The 14127-nt window shown below is 36.8% G+C and overlaps 1 pseudogene; it reads left to right on the top strand.

Moving 5' to 3' along the window:
* Positions 1 to 846: 846 nt before the first annotated feature.
* On the top strand, positions 847 to 971 carry LOC144306880 (U4 spliceosomal RNA; annotated as a pseudogene).
* Positions 972 to 14127: the final 13156 nt, after the last annotated feature.

Below are 14127 nucleotides of genomic sequence, written 5' to 3'. Positions count from 1 at the left end.
AAGAGGAGTGTCCCCTGAGGATTCAGACCCATCAGAAATGAAATCTGGGTCACCCAACTAAGTAAAGAATACCAGTTAGCTGAGGTCCTTGTTGAGAGTGATGAGAATATAAGTTGGGTGGCGGAAGAAGAAACTATAAGCATGTTAAGGCCTTATGATTAAAATACAGAAATAAAGTTGCATCAGCTATGTATGGTTTATTCCTTGCTTTCTATGTGTGTATAGAGCACACAAGCACACAACATGCATTATGGATGACTGTCTGACATTTCAGCTAAGCACTTCTCTATTATTGAACACTTTTATTTCCCATAATCACTCATCGTAAACACTTCTGCATTAAACATGTTTATGTATAAATCTGGCCATGCTCATGATTCATTCCTTAGGATATGTGGTTTAGAAAAAAAGCATAGGGCAGCCCTGGTGCCACAGCGGTTTAGCGCTGCCTGCAGCCTAGGGCGTGATCCTGGAGACCCTGGATTGAGTCCCATATCAGGTTCCCTGCATGCTGCCTGCTTCTCCCTCTGCCTATGTCTCTGCCTCTCTCTCATTCTCTCTCTCTCTCTCTCTCTGTCTCTATGAATTAAAAAAAAAATCTTAAAAAAAATAAAAAATTAAAAAAGCATAACTGCTGAAAATGAAAACTTTATACTCTCAATAGGTATTGAAAATATCTCCTAAAATGTTACAGAAATTCTTCCTCACCCAAAGGGACTTACCTGACCCCATCTTTGTCAATATTGATGCAATCATTTACCAAAAACATCTATATTGATTTCATAAACAAAAAGCTGTTTTCCACTGCTGTGGTAATAATTTGATAAGTTTAATTTTACAGGCTGAAGCTTTGTGCAGTGGTAGTATTGTAGCCAATGAGGTTTATCTGAGGTGCGATTATTGCTAATTGAAAACTTTTCCTAATTTTACAGGCTGAATAATCAGTGACTTTTTGCTTACGTCTTCTGTTGAACTTGTAGTGATGTTTTAGTGTTTGCCGAGCAATCATAAAGGATGTTTATATATTATTTTTACAAACTCTTTTATAGTAAGATTAATTGTAAGTAGTTCCCAGGTTTTTTATTTGCCTTCTGTTTCTTTGTTATTTGATATATAAAAGATTTTTTTTTTTTTAGGTAGCTAAGTCTACCTGCCTCTCCTTTTGAAATCTACTTTCTTCTCATCTGAGGAGTTGTAAGCTGACTCCTTCAATAACAGGTAAAAGAATTAAGCAAATTCAGAAAAATAAATTAAGTAGCTTCTTATACTTCTTTTATAGCACTTACTACTACACATTTTTACATGCACATGCCTTGTCTTCCTTACTACCCTAAAAGTCCTGGATGGTTGAGCCTTCAAGCTTTAGTCATTTCTAAATTTCCCCAAGACATATGGAAAAGGCTCCATAAACGTTTTGTTAAGTGAAAAATATGAATTAATTAGCACATGCTTTATCAGCTTTACAGAGGCTATCCAAAAGAGCTCAAGGCAGTACAAGTTTATTAATTCTAATATATTCTTTCTTGCTTGTTTACATTTGGATAACAAAACTCTATTTCTTATACGTATCAGGAAAATATACTTTTAGGCTAAGAACTGACATTATATCTAGGTATTTCAAAAATAAATTTAATCAGCAAGAAAGTTTCTTAGACAAAGACATCTACTGTAATTTATCATCTCATGAATTTGGTCTTCAACTTATTTATTTATGGTATGCAAGATACCTTATAAGTATTTCATAAGGAAATTCTATTCTGTGTACCTACAGTGTATGTCTGAAATATTACACAAAATAAATCAAGGGAGTACCCAAACTACAGATCATTAGGCAATATTTCAAGAGACTGCTGCTTTCTGCTCCTTCTGGAAATTTGCCTTAGATTAAGTTATTCACAGCCATTCAAAAGAAGTTGAATTCTAAACTAAATGCACTAAATTCAAAAGAACATAGGATATCTTTCTGGAGTCAGAATTGAGAACATAACCACTATTATATAATTTTCTTTAAAAAAAAAAAAACACACTTCATATTTTTAACAGATTTCAAAAAATTTTTTGAAAGGAGGAAACTCTTGACTTTCTGGTGATCACAATGATTACCATCTTTGTGTTTGTATTTTCTGCCTTTTGGAAGCTGCAGAAAATGACTATTCTATAAATTCCTTCATGCTGAATATTATGGCTTAATACCACTCTCAAGAGGCTAAATAAACTCACATTTTTAGGGGAAATAGCATTCTGGATGAGGATCCTTAGTAGAACAAGTGTCAGTATGCTTATAAGTCATCTGTCTCAGTATTTTATATAAAGAATGTTTGATTCCAGGGAGGGGTAAGAAAGTGATGCTTCAACTAGCAAACAGGTTTCATATAGCAAAAAGCTGAAATGTCTCAATTTGATTCCCATGTACCCCATCCTAAGTCTCATTCCTGCCAAACAATGCCCTAACTTAACACATGGTTAAGAGAAAACACAAAACAGACATTTCTAATCTCAATCCCTTTAAGTCTGCCCTTTAGGATCACCATAACGTTATTTTGTTTGTCCACCATTGTCTTGAGTTGAAAGTTCAAGATCTTAGACCATCTTTTTCTTTTATGGGTTCTTCACTGCCATCAAAATCATCCTTTCCCTACCAATCTATAATTTATAGTCACTACATGACTTCCCAATACTGTGTCCCCTCCAGTCAGCATCCATAGTCACCTTTTGTTTAATAAATTGCACTTCTAACAGGAGGTTTATATGCATTCTCATTCATTTCCACATAACCAGCCTTTGTCAGCAATTCCATGGAGCCTATTCATATGGGACTCTGTTCTGAGAACTTTTTTCTTCCAGAAACAGAACAGAACAAACCAATCTGTGCTATCTTGTTCTCTATTAACAACTGTCATTACCAAAAGATGCATGTTCCCTATTAAAATTTCTAGTTGAATACCGATCTGGGAGTATTCTCTCAATGCAAAGGGTCTTTACTCTGGATCTTATCTTTCTGACATAAGAAGTACATTTAACAAAGATTTTAATATCACTGATTTATTATTTCCCTCTGACTGCCAGTGAGGTTTATGTTTTCAGCCAAACTCTCCATGGTGTTTCATCTACAAATCTTTCCACATGTGCAGAGATACAACAAACACAGCACAGGCAGGAGTCATGACACTGAATTCCAAATGGTCCTCACAAAGCTACTTTCATATCCCCTCAAATTGGAGGGGAGTATAAAAATCAAAATACAAAGTATTCTTTGTAAAGTTAAAGAGATACTCCATGTTGTAAAAGAGGTACAGACCAGCTCGGCAAAGAAATGATCTTTAATCAAATTTAAGAAAAGTAAAAATATCAATATTCATGTATTTCAAGATGTAATTCCTCAGATAAAATGCTATGCTTGAATAAAGATTGGGAAGGAGGTGAAAAACAAGGTTTTATTTGCTTTGTCTTCAACACACGAATATGTCAGATAATGAAGCTAGCTATTTATCCAGTATGAAACTCAAATTTATTCTGTGCAGCTTTGGAGAGTAGCACATCAGTAGGCAAAACATAATAAACAATCATTTGTTCAACAAATATTTCCTTAGTGTCTCCTGCATGCCAGGTGTGCTGCTAGCTGCTGGAGCTACAGCATTTAACAGGACACATAAGATGTCAGAATCCATGGAGATGTAGCTCATGGGGCTTACGTTCCAGTGGGGGAGACAGAAAATGGATGAGGAAACAAACCCACAAACAAATAATAGAGAAAACCTCAGATAGTGGTGTGGTTTATTAGAATATAAGCCAGAATAATTTGCTAGCAGGAAGATGAAAAATGTCAGGCAGGATTATAGTCCATATTGTAAGTCCAAGCTCAAAGAAAGTCTTTCAGAAAAAGCTGATAGAGAGCTTAACAACTGCCATAAACAACCATAAAAACTGGGCAATATATAGAAAACAATTATTTGCAGGTATTGGGCAGGATTATGATCCTTAAGAGAAGGGACATGAGAGAAGGGAAGTGATTCCCAAATCTCATTCCCCCAGCTTTGTCCCTGAGGGCAGAGAGAGGTATTCTCGGTCAGTGAAAGAAACATAGATCAGAGTTAGGGGCTGTCGTGCATTTGAGAGGCGGGAAATTAGAGAAGAAAAAACTGCAGAAAAGGAGCCATTAATATCAGCACAAAAATGTCCCTGGGGTCCTAGAGCACCATCTAAGCTGCACACAAGCAGGGTAAGACTCTAATGGACCAGCAGAGAAACGCACCCAGGAGCCTGGGGAACCAAGCAGGAATCTTAGATGCCACATGGTGCCTCAGGAAGATTCAAGTTCAGACTCAGCCAAGCCAGGAGACATCTTCATCAATATCTGGGCTTTTGGCTGAGGATCCAGAAAGGCCACATTCTAAGAGTCAGGATTGACCCTAGAAATAAGGGTACAGACAGTAATTTGTATGAGATTAATTGTTTTACCAAAATGTTTTATTATTCTTGGCATGAGTATAAATCTGAAGTAACTCCCTCATTGATGATATTATGAATTTTCAGCTATTTATTTTCCAGCTAGAAAGAAAATGTTTTTTGCACTGAAAGTTTTTGATCTTTCAAGAAAATGTATTACGATAAAAAGTAAAATATTATTGTCCATTTGGGTTGATAGGAAATACAATTATCTTTAACTTTTTAATGACTCTGAAAAGTTTACCAGTCCTTGGTAGAAATATATCCTCCCTTTAAGGAATAATAGGGCTTGATGGGAATATGAAAACCTACATTGACTAGTATAGAGGTGAATAGAGGAAGGTGTTCTATCTGGTTATATTCAAGATACACAAGAATAGAGGGAAAAAATAATTTTACATTTGTATTCTTCTTCTGTTCAGGTGGCTCAGTATAATACCTACACCAATCTTATTCCAAAGCTGGATGAATATTGAATCTTCTACTTGAAAGATGACATCTCGAAATAAATAATGATTTGGGGGGGGGGGCACCTGGGTGGCTCAGCTGGTTAAGCATCTGCCTTTGGCTCAGGTCAAGATCTCAGGGTCCTGGGATCCAGCCCTGAATTGGGCTCCCTGCTCAGCAAGGAATCTGCTTCTCCCATTCCTTCTGCACTTCCCCTGCTCATGCTCTCTCTCTTGGTCTCTCTTTCTCTCAAATAAATTAAAAATCTTTTTAAAAAAGAAAATGCAACAGTTTTCAGATGTTTCATCTTGATTGCCTTTCTCTTTACAGGTCACTTGTATTCATTATTTAGGCTTCTTTGTTAGAAAACCACACCAGCCTATCAGCTGCGTGCAGCCTCTTCTAAAAACCCACTGACAGGTTCATGAAAACCCAATAAAAGATTGTCAGAGTGGCTCAGTCTATTAAGCTTCTGACTCTTGATTTCGGCTCAGGTCATGATCTTAGGGTTGTGAGGTCAAGTCCTGTGTTGGCTGCATGCTGGGTGTGGAGTCTGCTGGAGAGTCTCTCTCCCTCTTCCTCTAACCCTCCCGACCCTCCTCCTCTGCTCACTCACACTCTCGCACACCCAAAAAGAAGAAGAAGAAGAAGAAGAAGAAGAAGAAGAAGAAGAAGAAGAAGAAGAAGAAAGAAAGAAAGAAAGAAAGAAAGAAAGAAAGAAAGAAAGAAGAAAGAAAGAGAAAAGGATAAGAAAGGAAAACACAATAAAGCGTTTATACTACTACTGAAAATCAAGATTTATAAATAGTGTTAATTTACCTTATTTATTAATATTAAGACATAAATAAATAAATTAAATGATTCCAAAAACAAATGGAATCAGATAGAAAGAAATACACCTAAAGTAGATCAAAAGACCTCCCCATGTGGCTCTTCAGGAAAGAGTCCATAAAGATGTAAGAAGACTGTATCTCCCTTCTGACTCAGAAAGCTGAGGTTATACAAAGGAAAAAGCCTCCCTGAACTTTGAAAAAATCTATAAACATATACCAGGAATTCTTGCTCTAAGTAATTAGGTACCTCTTAGATAAATGTTTGAAATGGTATGGATACAGAAAAAGTACTAGAAGCAATCAAGCCAATAAAAGTAAGTGTCTATAAACAATGACAATTTCAGGGAATTTTCAAAGGAAGAATGGAGGCTAATAAGCTGCACATCCAGACAGTGAATAAAGGCAAAGGGAGATAATTTCAAGATTCAGAAAATACTCACCCATGAAAACTTTTAAAACTAAATATGTGCTTTGATCTTGGAATGAAGAAGACACACCACATTCAAAGAAAAGAAGGTTTGGGCGTGAAAGGACAGTGAGCCTTCCAGCTGGCCAGCTGTTAAACTGGGTCAAATGATTATTTTAACCTGGATACTAAATGGAATGAAATTATCAAAAATGATTTTTTAAATAAAAGTTATTAAGGAAAATGTTTCCTTAAGAAGCAATAATCTGAATTTTAAAACTCAGATAAAAAATAAAACAGTATGAATGGAGAGGGGGAAAGAAAGCATACGAATTTTTTTGCTTTCAATAGTGAAGATTCAAAAATAAAAATTATTTATTCTTGACTGGCAATAACAAAAATGTAGACTAAAGGAAGCTTTTAAAAATAGCATCTAGGGCAGCCTCAGTGACCTAGCGGTTTAGCGCCGCCTGCAGCCCAGGGTGTGATCCTGGAGACCCGGGATCGAGTCCCACATCCGGCTCCCCGCATGGAGCCTGCTTCTCCCTCTGCCTGTGTCTGCCTCTCACTCTCTGTGTGTCTGTCATGAATTAATTAATAAAATCTTAAAAATAAATAAATAAATAGCATCGAGACAATCCACAATATTGAAAAAGATCAAAGAAAACATCGTTTATGAAAAATTAAAATAAAGATTGAGAAAAGACTACAAAGGAACAATAAGATAAACTGCCATGAATAAGACTGGTTATAGGAATATACAATTAAATATAAAAGGACAAAAATAAATATTTAAATTGATGAAAAGATAAAAATTAAAATAAATTTTCATTTAGTAAAATTTTGAATAAGAAACATTTTTTTTTTCTTAATTTGATTCAGAACTGGGAAATTCACTGTTGTGGAGTCTCTGACTAGGTCTAGATTGAGTTGGAGGCACAGATTATAACTTTTCAGGTACAGGACTTCACTTATTTTTTAGTGAATCATTTGAATTAATTAACACCATTGTAGTTCCTCCAAAGATTTCTGTATTAAAATTTGAGCAAGCAGCTAAGATAATGACAATATCAATGCATAAAAATGATATATCAAGACAAGTACGTTTACACAGATAGTTTGAAATTTAAAAGTTCTATGAGAAATGGAACTCACCGATTTAGGACTTTTTGGCCAATCTGTGCATTTTAAGAGTGGAAGAAATGATATTTTAGTTAGGCAGATGTTAAGGGGCTTCTCACGGGATGAAACAGTTATCTAAGACAGTCCAAAGAGCTAGTAACCTTCATATCGGCATATTTTAAGAAATGGCATATTTTAAGAAATAGAAATTTTTCAGAAAAGTAAAAAGCTTCCAGACCTGTACTCATTTGAATGATTTAGACCACTTAGTCATTCAAGTGTAAAGCATATTAGGAAAGCAATAGTGATGCTTCTTCTTACCAAACCTTAGTTGTTCTGGTGGTAAATCTATGATGCTAGGCTTCACAGTTGTCAACCTCATATTTTCAAGACAGACAGATATTGTTTACTTGATGACTGTTTTTTGAAAATACTATTATGTTCTTCTTTCAAAGGGAGAAAGCAATTCTGAATGTTGTCATTCAACCAATTGTACTTAGACTTGTTGGAGTCGGCTACAATTTCATGGAGACAATAGTTCTTGTTATATAAATCACAGCTCTATGTGCCATCCATCAATACCAATTACTCTGACAACATCCTACTTGTAACACACCCTTGATACCTGTGCACATGACACACACTAGCACATTTTGAAAGGAATCAAAAGGAAGTATGGTTGCCAGCATCTTTACTGTTATGGCCATTTCTACCTGGAAAATATAGGTAACCATTTTGTAAAATAGTTCTGATCTACAGAATGGAGTGAAGCTTCTTAGATTCCTGAGTTAATGCTCAGAAAGGACACTAGGTTTAATGGGTGTGTCTCCATCATTGCTCTCTACACAAAGAGAAGTGTATTATCTCCATATTTTACTAAAGCTTAAAAAAATTTCCAAAGTCATGCAGCTGTCAAAGCACTGAGTCAGAACAGAAAAACTCAGGTCTGTCTGATTCCAAAAGCTGTAACCTGAAGAACAGTGCTGTGCTTGCTTCCTCCCTCCTACACTGACATCTACAATGTAGAACATCTTAGAGTTTTTTCCTTTTTTTTTTTTGTATATTTTTTATTGGAGTTCAATTTGCCAACATATAGTATAACACCCAGTGCTCATCCCGTCTACTGCCCCCTTCAGTGCCTGTCACCCAGTCACCCCAACCTCCTGCCCACCTCCCCTTCCACTACCCTTTGCTCATTTCCCAGAGTTAGAAGTCTCACATCCTCTCTGATATTTCCACTCATTGTCTCTCCTTTCCCCTTTAATCCCTTTCACTATTTCTTATATTCCCCATATGAATGAAACCATATAATGTTTGTCCCCAAAACTGTGGCATCCTAAAGTGAGTTTTTTAAATGCTTTTGGTGCTGCTCTAGTTGCACCAACTATATTAGTGTTCAGCAAAATTTGAAGTTGTCTTTTTTTAACTGTAGAACTTTAGAGTAAGCATGGATTTGCAAGATTAAACTATCCCTACTTTTACTAACAAGAAAAATGAAACCATAGAAATGTGAGATTTGCCCATGGAATCCTTAAACAGCCAGCAAAAGAGACAGGACGATGAATCCCGTCCAGTCATTTCTCCAAAAGAGTTGAAGATGAATGGTTACAAAGAGTGCTTCAGGCATTCACATATATTCTAGAACATTTGCCATCTGTGCATGACAACTTGAGGTGCCATACAAACCCCTGTTAATATAGATGTAGGCATAAACTTAAACATTCCTTTCTTCTTTCCTTCTTTGAATGCTATCAACATGGACAATGTGTATTCAGCCACCTGTAATCCCGATGCCTTCAGGTTCCACTCAGATTAGAATCCTGCCAACAAGCCCTGTTTCTTTTCTCTAGAGAAAAAAAAAAAAGTTTCTCCTGCATCAAAAACAAAATAACTAGAAAATAACAATTTGCCACACTTTAGCTTATTTTGTCAGGTGGTACAGTGACTTTTACCTTCCCATTTCTATATTTTTAAAAAACATAAAATATATAAAAGAATTAGCTGTGATTGGCTTCCTGTGAGAAGTGTACCTCATGAGCACCCTGAGAAGAATGACATTAATCATTAATGTTAGAAGACAGGTCAAGCCATGTAGAAAGATATCCCTTTTAGGAACCACAAGAATAACTGTTACTTAAAAGTGTAAAGATAAAATATGTATGCTTACTCTTTCTTTATGAACTAGTTCTCTTAAATAATACAGCTTTTAATATTTTTATATTTGTATATTTTATTTTTACAAGACTTTGATATTTCTTAAAGCAGAAAGTATTTTAAAAGATTCTATTTATAAAGGCTTTATAGTGAAACACAGAGGGAATAGAAATTTTCTATAAAGATCTGTATTTACAGAATTATTTTAATAAGCTGGAAAGGTGTACTGTTGGCTTCTATTCAGTGAACTTAGCCAAGTGGTCTCCAGACTCAGCTACTTCTAGAATAACCAGTGTCACAAAATGGTCAGGTCCCACTCCCGCTTGCTTCCCTTTGCTCTTAGCAGTAGAAACCCAGGGCAAAAGTGTCATTGTTCAGGTTCCACATGAAATAAGATCTTCCTACTGCGGAGCTTCAGGCACTGAATGAGATTTATGGAAATTCTTAATGCCTCCCTAGTGTCTTACAGAAGTTTGGGAAACCTGGTTCCAGTCTTGTCTCTGCCATTTTGTATAAGACACATAACTTCAGATTTGTTTTTATTACTTTGTAAAAATCTAATCTATAGTGTGGAGAAAAATACTGCTAACATTCTTCAAAAGACTTTTGGAAGAATAAAATTTGATAATAGCTATGAAAGTACTTTGTAAAGCACAGAATACCAAGTAGTAATTTAGATCCTTTAAACACTTATGGTAGAAATATTAGACGGTATAACCTATAGAAAAAGTGATTTTAAATATAAAGCAAGTGCCTTAAACATATGTCATGCCCTTTGATTTAACTACTCTACTCCTAAAATCCTATCCTAAAGAAATAATCAGAGACTTAACCAAACGTGTACACATAAAGTCACTGACAGTAAATTTGCTGACAACAAACAGGAAAAACAAAGAAGCACATAGATAAACCAATATAGGTAATTTAACAAAAATTTTTAAAATGATAAAGTCCAGTCACCAATTAATTACCAAATGATTAAAATCACATCCTTGAAAATTAATGATACTATCAAAAGTATATGATATAATAGCAAGGAAGGAAAGTTGAAAAGAAATTGCAGGGCAGCCCCAGTGGCACAGCGGTTTAGCGCTGCCTGCAGCCCAGGGTGTGACCCTGGAGACCCGGGATTGAGTCCCACATCAGGCTCCTTGCATGGAGCCTGCTTCTCCCTCTGCTGTGTCTCTGCCTCTCTCTGTGTCTCTCATGAATAAATAAATAAAATATTTTTAAAAAATACATGGAAGAGGGGATCCCTGGGTGGCTCAGCAGTTTAGCACCTGCCTTCAGCCCAGGGCGTGATCCTGGAGTCCAGGATCGAGTCTCTCGTCAGGCCCCCTGCATGGAGCCTGCTTCTCCCTCTGCCTGTGTCTCTGCCTCTCTCTCTCTCTCTTTCATGAATAAATAAATAAAATCTTTAAAAACATATATATGGAAGAATAGATTGTATTATTTAGGACTAGAGAGGAAGCCAGAGCTGATAGTGCCACACTTTTCAAAGAATTAGTTCTTCATTAATCCTCTCTATTTTTGCTTATGTGAAAACTTATATACCAGGCACAAATGGGTAAATAATCCACATAAGCAAATATTACTAGATAAGTAACATTTATCTCTGTGAGCATGATTTTTTAAACTATAATTTTAATGGAATTTTAAAAATAGATAGATAGATGATAGATTTCTTTACTTAAATTCTTTAGTAGAACCTGGTAGACATAAGTCACAATTATGCTTTACACAGAAGAAACATAATAAATTATTTTTTTCTTAATTCAAAATTTTCATTATGAAATCATGATATATCTCCATGATTCTCGCATGCAATTAAAAGTAATGTTCTCAAGAGATGTTGTACTGTTTCAAGTCATCTGTCTCTGTACTAAATGGCCTCTACTTGCCCCAGTTTGTGACTCGCTGTATTTCTCTTTTGTAACATTTCCTTCATTCCTTCAGTATTCAGACATCAGTTCTTACTAGTTATTGCTTTCCTCTACTATTTGCCTCTAGCAGCTATCATTCCATGCCTCTAAATTGTCTGCTTCTGATATGACATGGCAGGGGCCTCTGGGTTTTCAGAAAACAGAAATGGAGAACAAGAGCCTGAGCAGGAGCTCAGGTTTGCTGTAGTGCTTGGGCTTAACAATATCCATTGTTTCCATACATATTTTTAAACTTATTTATGGATTCTCAATTATGTTCCTGGTGGTTCTACATGGTTGAAATGACTAGTTAGTGACCTCTAAATAAATAAAAGGCTACTGAATTAAAGAAAAACTCTGTGATGACGAGGAAAGAGAAAAAGCAAATGATTGTGATGATTATATTAGGAACTGCAAAAACTTTCCAGACAAGCCCTAGAAACACCATTTGTCAGGTGCATTACCAAGCTGTTGCATAAAAGATTCAAGGAATAAATGGCTGGCCCAAGCATTAGAGTTAACTTCTAAGGATAGGTGGTATAAAGTCCTTCCTTTGGGATCCTTTCCACTCTTACTATCATCCCACTGCTATCCAGACTCATGAGCATAAAGACAGTTGGTGGCAGGTCTTTGCAAATATGTTTGTCCCCATATACTATGTCTAGTTCCCTGGAATTTACCCTGTCTTCAGGCTACAAGGGTATTCATTGGTAGAATCCCTGGAGGCATGGAAATGAGAGATTCTTTAAAAAAAAAAAAAAAAAAAGTAACCTTTGAACTGATGCCAGGAAGAAAGGCCCTTCTTGAAATTCTAGAAATTCTACTGTCAGAAAACAGTAAAGTAATATGATGTTTCATGTATTTGAGAAGCTTACATAGTACATGGAACACTACCTAAAGATCAGAGTGCATGCATGGTTTTGCACTCAGATACCAGTCTCTCAATTTCAAGAATTGTCAAGGTCTTGCTTTCTGGGCAAGAACAGAATTTCCCTAAAACTCGCCAAAGGAATATGCCTACAAGTATGGCATCTTTCATTTATGACAACCTAAGATTTCTTAAAAAACATGACATGGGGAAAATTTACCCTCCCAAAGTGACTTTTATGCCTATTCAACTGTAGTTGCAAAGAGAGAAGGCACAAGTTCATCACTAATTCCCCAGAGACTGTTCACATCACTCAGGCCTTTGCCCATGATGCCATGTGTAGGTGCTAAGTAAGAGCAGCTTTTACAGTGGACGTTCTTTATAGAGATATACTAGAGAGGCAGTCCAGGCAAAGCACGGAGGCCATCGTTCAGTGCTGTTATTCTGCGTCCATGCACAGGGGACTCAAGATTCTTCCCTGGGTCCATAACTCACAGATACAAAACCAAATCATAGCAGATTAGTAACTGGGGCCAAATGTACATCTGATGGGAAAGCTAGGAAAAAGTTAAGAAGTGTCTCATAAAGCTCTCTGACCAGTATCATGGTGTGGGGAATGTTGGATTAAGTCTCTGATGGGAGGCATATAAGGGACAGGGCAGACACTTGATAGGATGGATAATTAAAGGATTCCCCGATGGACAAGTTACAGTCTCACTGCTGCTTTAGAGACCTCAGTCACTTCTGACTGGGAACACTTGGCACATGCAGCCAAATATTCTTCTCAGTAGTTAGGAGAAACCTAATCCTTCTCAATAAAGAATTCCTTTCCTTCGACACCTATTAGTTGACTTAAAACAATCAAGCAGTTTGCACCGACAAAATAAACTTAGCACCGACGAAACAAACCAGAGCCCCCCTCCATCACAGCTTCCTCGCCCTGTCAGAACACTATTGCTGGTAATATCATGGAATTCTAACTCAGATAATATCCGATTGATGTAGTGCTTCCTATTGAAATACGAAGCACTGATTATAACATACAGATTTCCAAAACCACCTAGGTAATTACAGGCCTGCATCACAAACTCTGTTCTTTATCCTCTCCCAAGGAAGTTTCATTATCCCTGTATTATCTCGCACACAGAAAGAATTTCCTGAAGGTGACCTTTTTATAGGTGGTAACCATAGTAACCGATTTCCAGCCGCTAACACTCTGACACCACTTGCACACTGCAAATGTTACAGGGATGCGGAGGATTGATGTTTGGGGTTGCCCTCCAGAGACAAGAAGCTGCATAAATACTTACCAATTTGAGAGCAAAGATGTTAAGAGAAATTTAAAGCCATATTCCCTGCTCCCCTGCTAATCAGACAGCGATCCGTTTTTTTCCAAATCTCTGTAATACCCTCACTTAGAGACCATCAAAGTAAAAATAAAAGATGTGGATCTTGAAGAAATGCGAGGAAAAAGAAAACGTGTTCCTTCCTTTACCTTTAAATAGGACATTCAGTGGATGAGAGGGTGAGAGACAAACACTCCTCTGGGAGGCTATTCTATTTTCGCTGCGTTCTGAAGGCCCCAGGAGCTATAATGGGAGTTATGTGCTCTCAGCAATGGTGACCCGCTTGGCTGTGCAGCCCCGGAAAACTGCAGCTTCAGCACTTGATTCCAAAAGTTAGAAAACTTTGGAGACGGTAGCAAAGTTAGATCTGCCAACTAGAAGCCAGCCAGAGAATACCCAAAAGGAGAGTAGGAGTAGCCAGATGAAAATTCACACATTCTTGGTGCAGGTGCTGGGAGAACACACCCTAGACATTTCAGTAAGCAAAACACTGTACAGAGTCTCCCCTTCCCTCTAAAGGAAGGGGTTCGACTTACAGGGCTTGTTACCATATTTTTTTTGGAGACTCATTCACATATTTTCA

This window comes from Canis aureus, chromosome 37, assembly GCF_053574225.1.
Source record: "Canis aureus isolate CA01 chromosome 37, VMU_Caureus_v.1.0, whole genome shotgun sequence".
NCBI classification, from domain to species: domain Eukaryota; kingdom Metazoa; phylum Chordata; class Mammalia; order Carnivora; family Canidae; genus Canis; species Canis aureus.
Note: the sequence above shows the minus strand (reverse complement) of the source record. Positions and strands in the feature narration are given on the sequence as shown.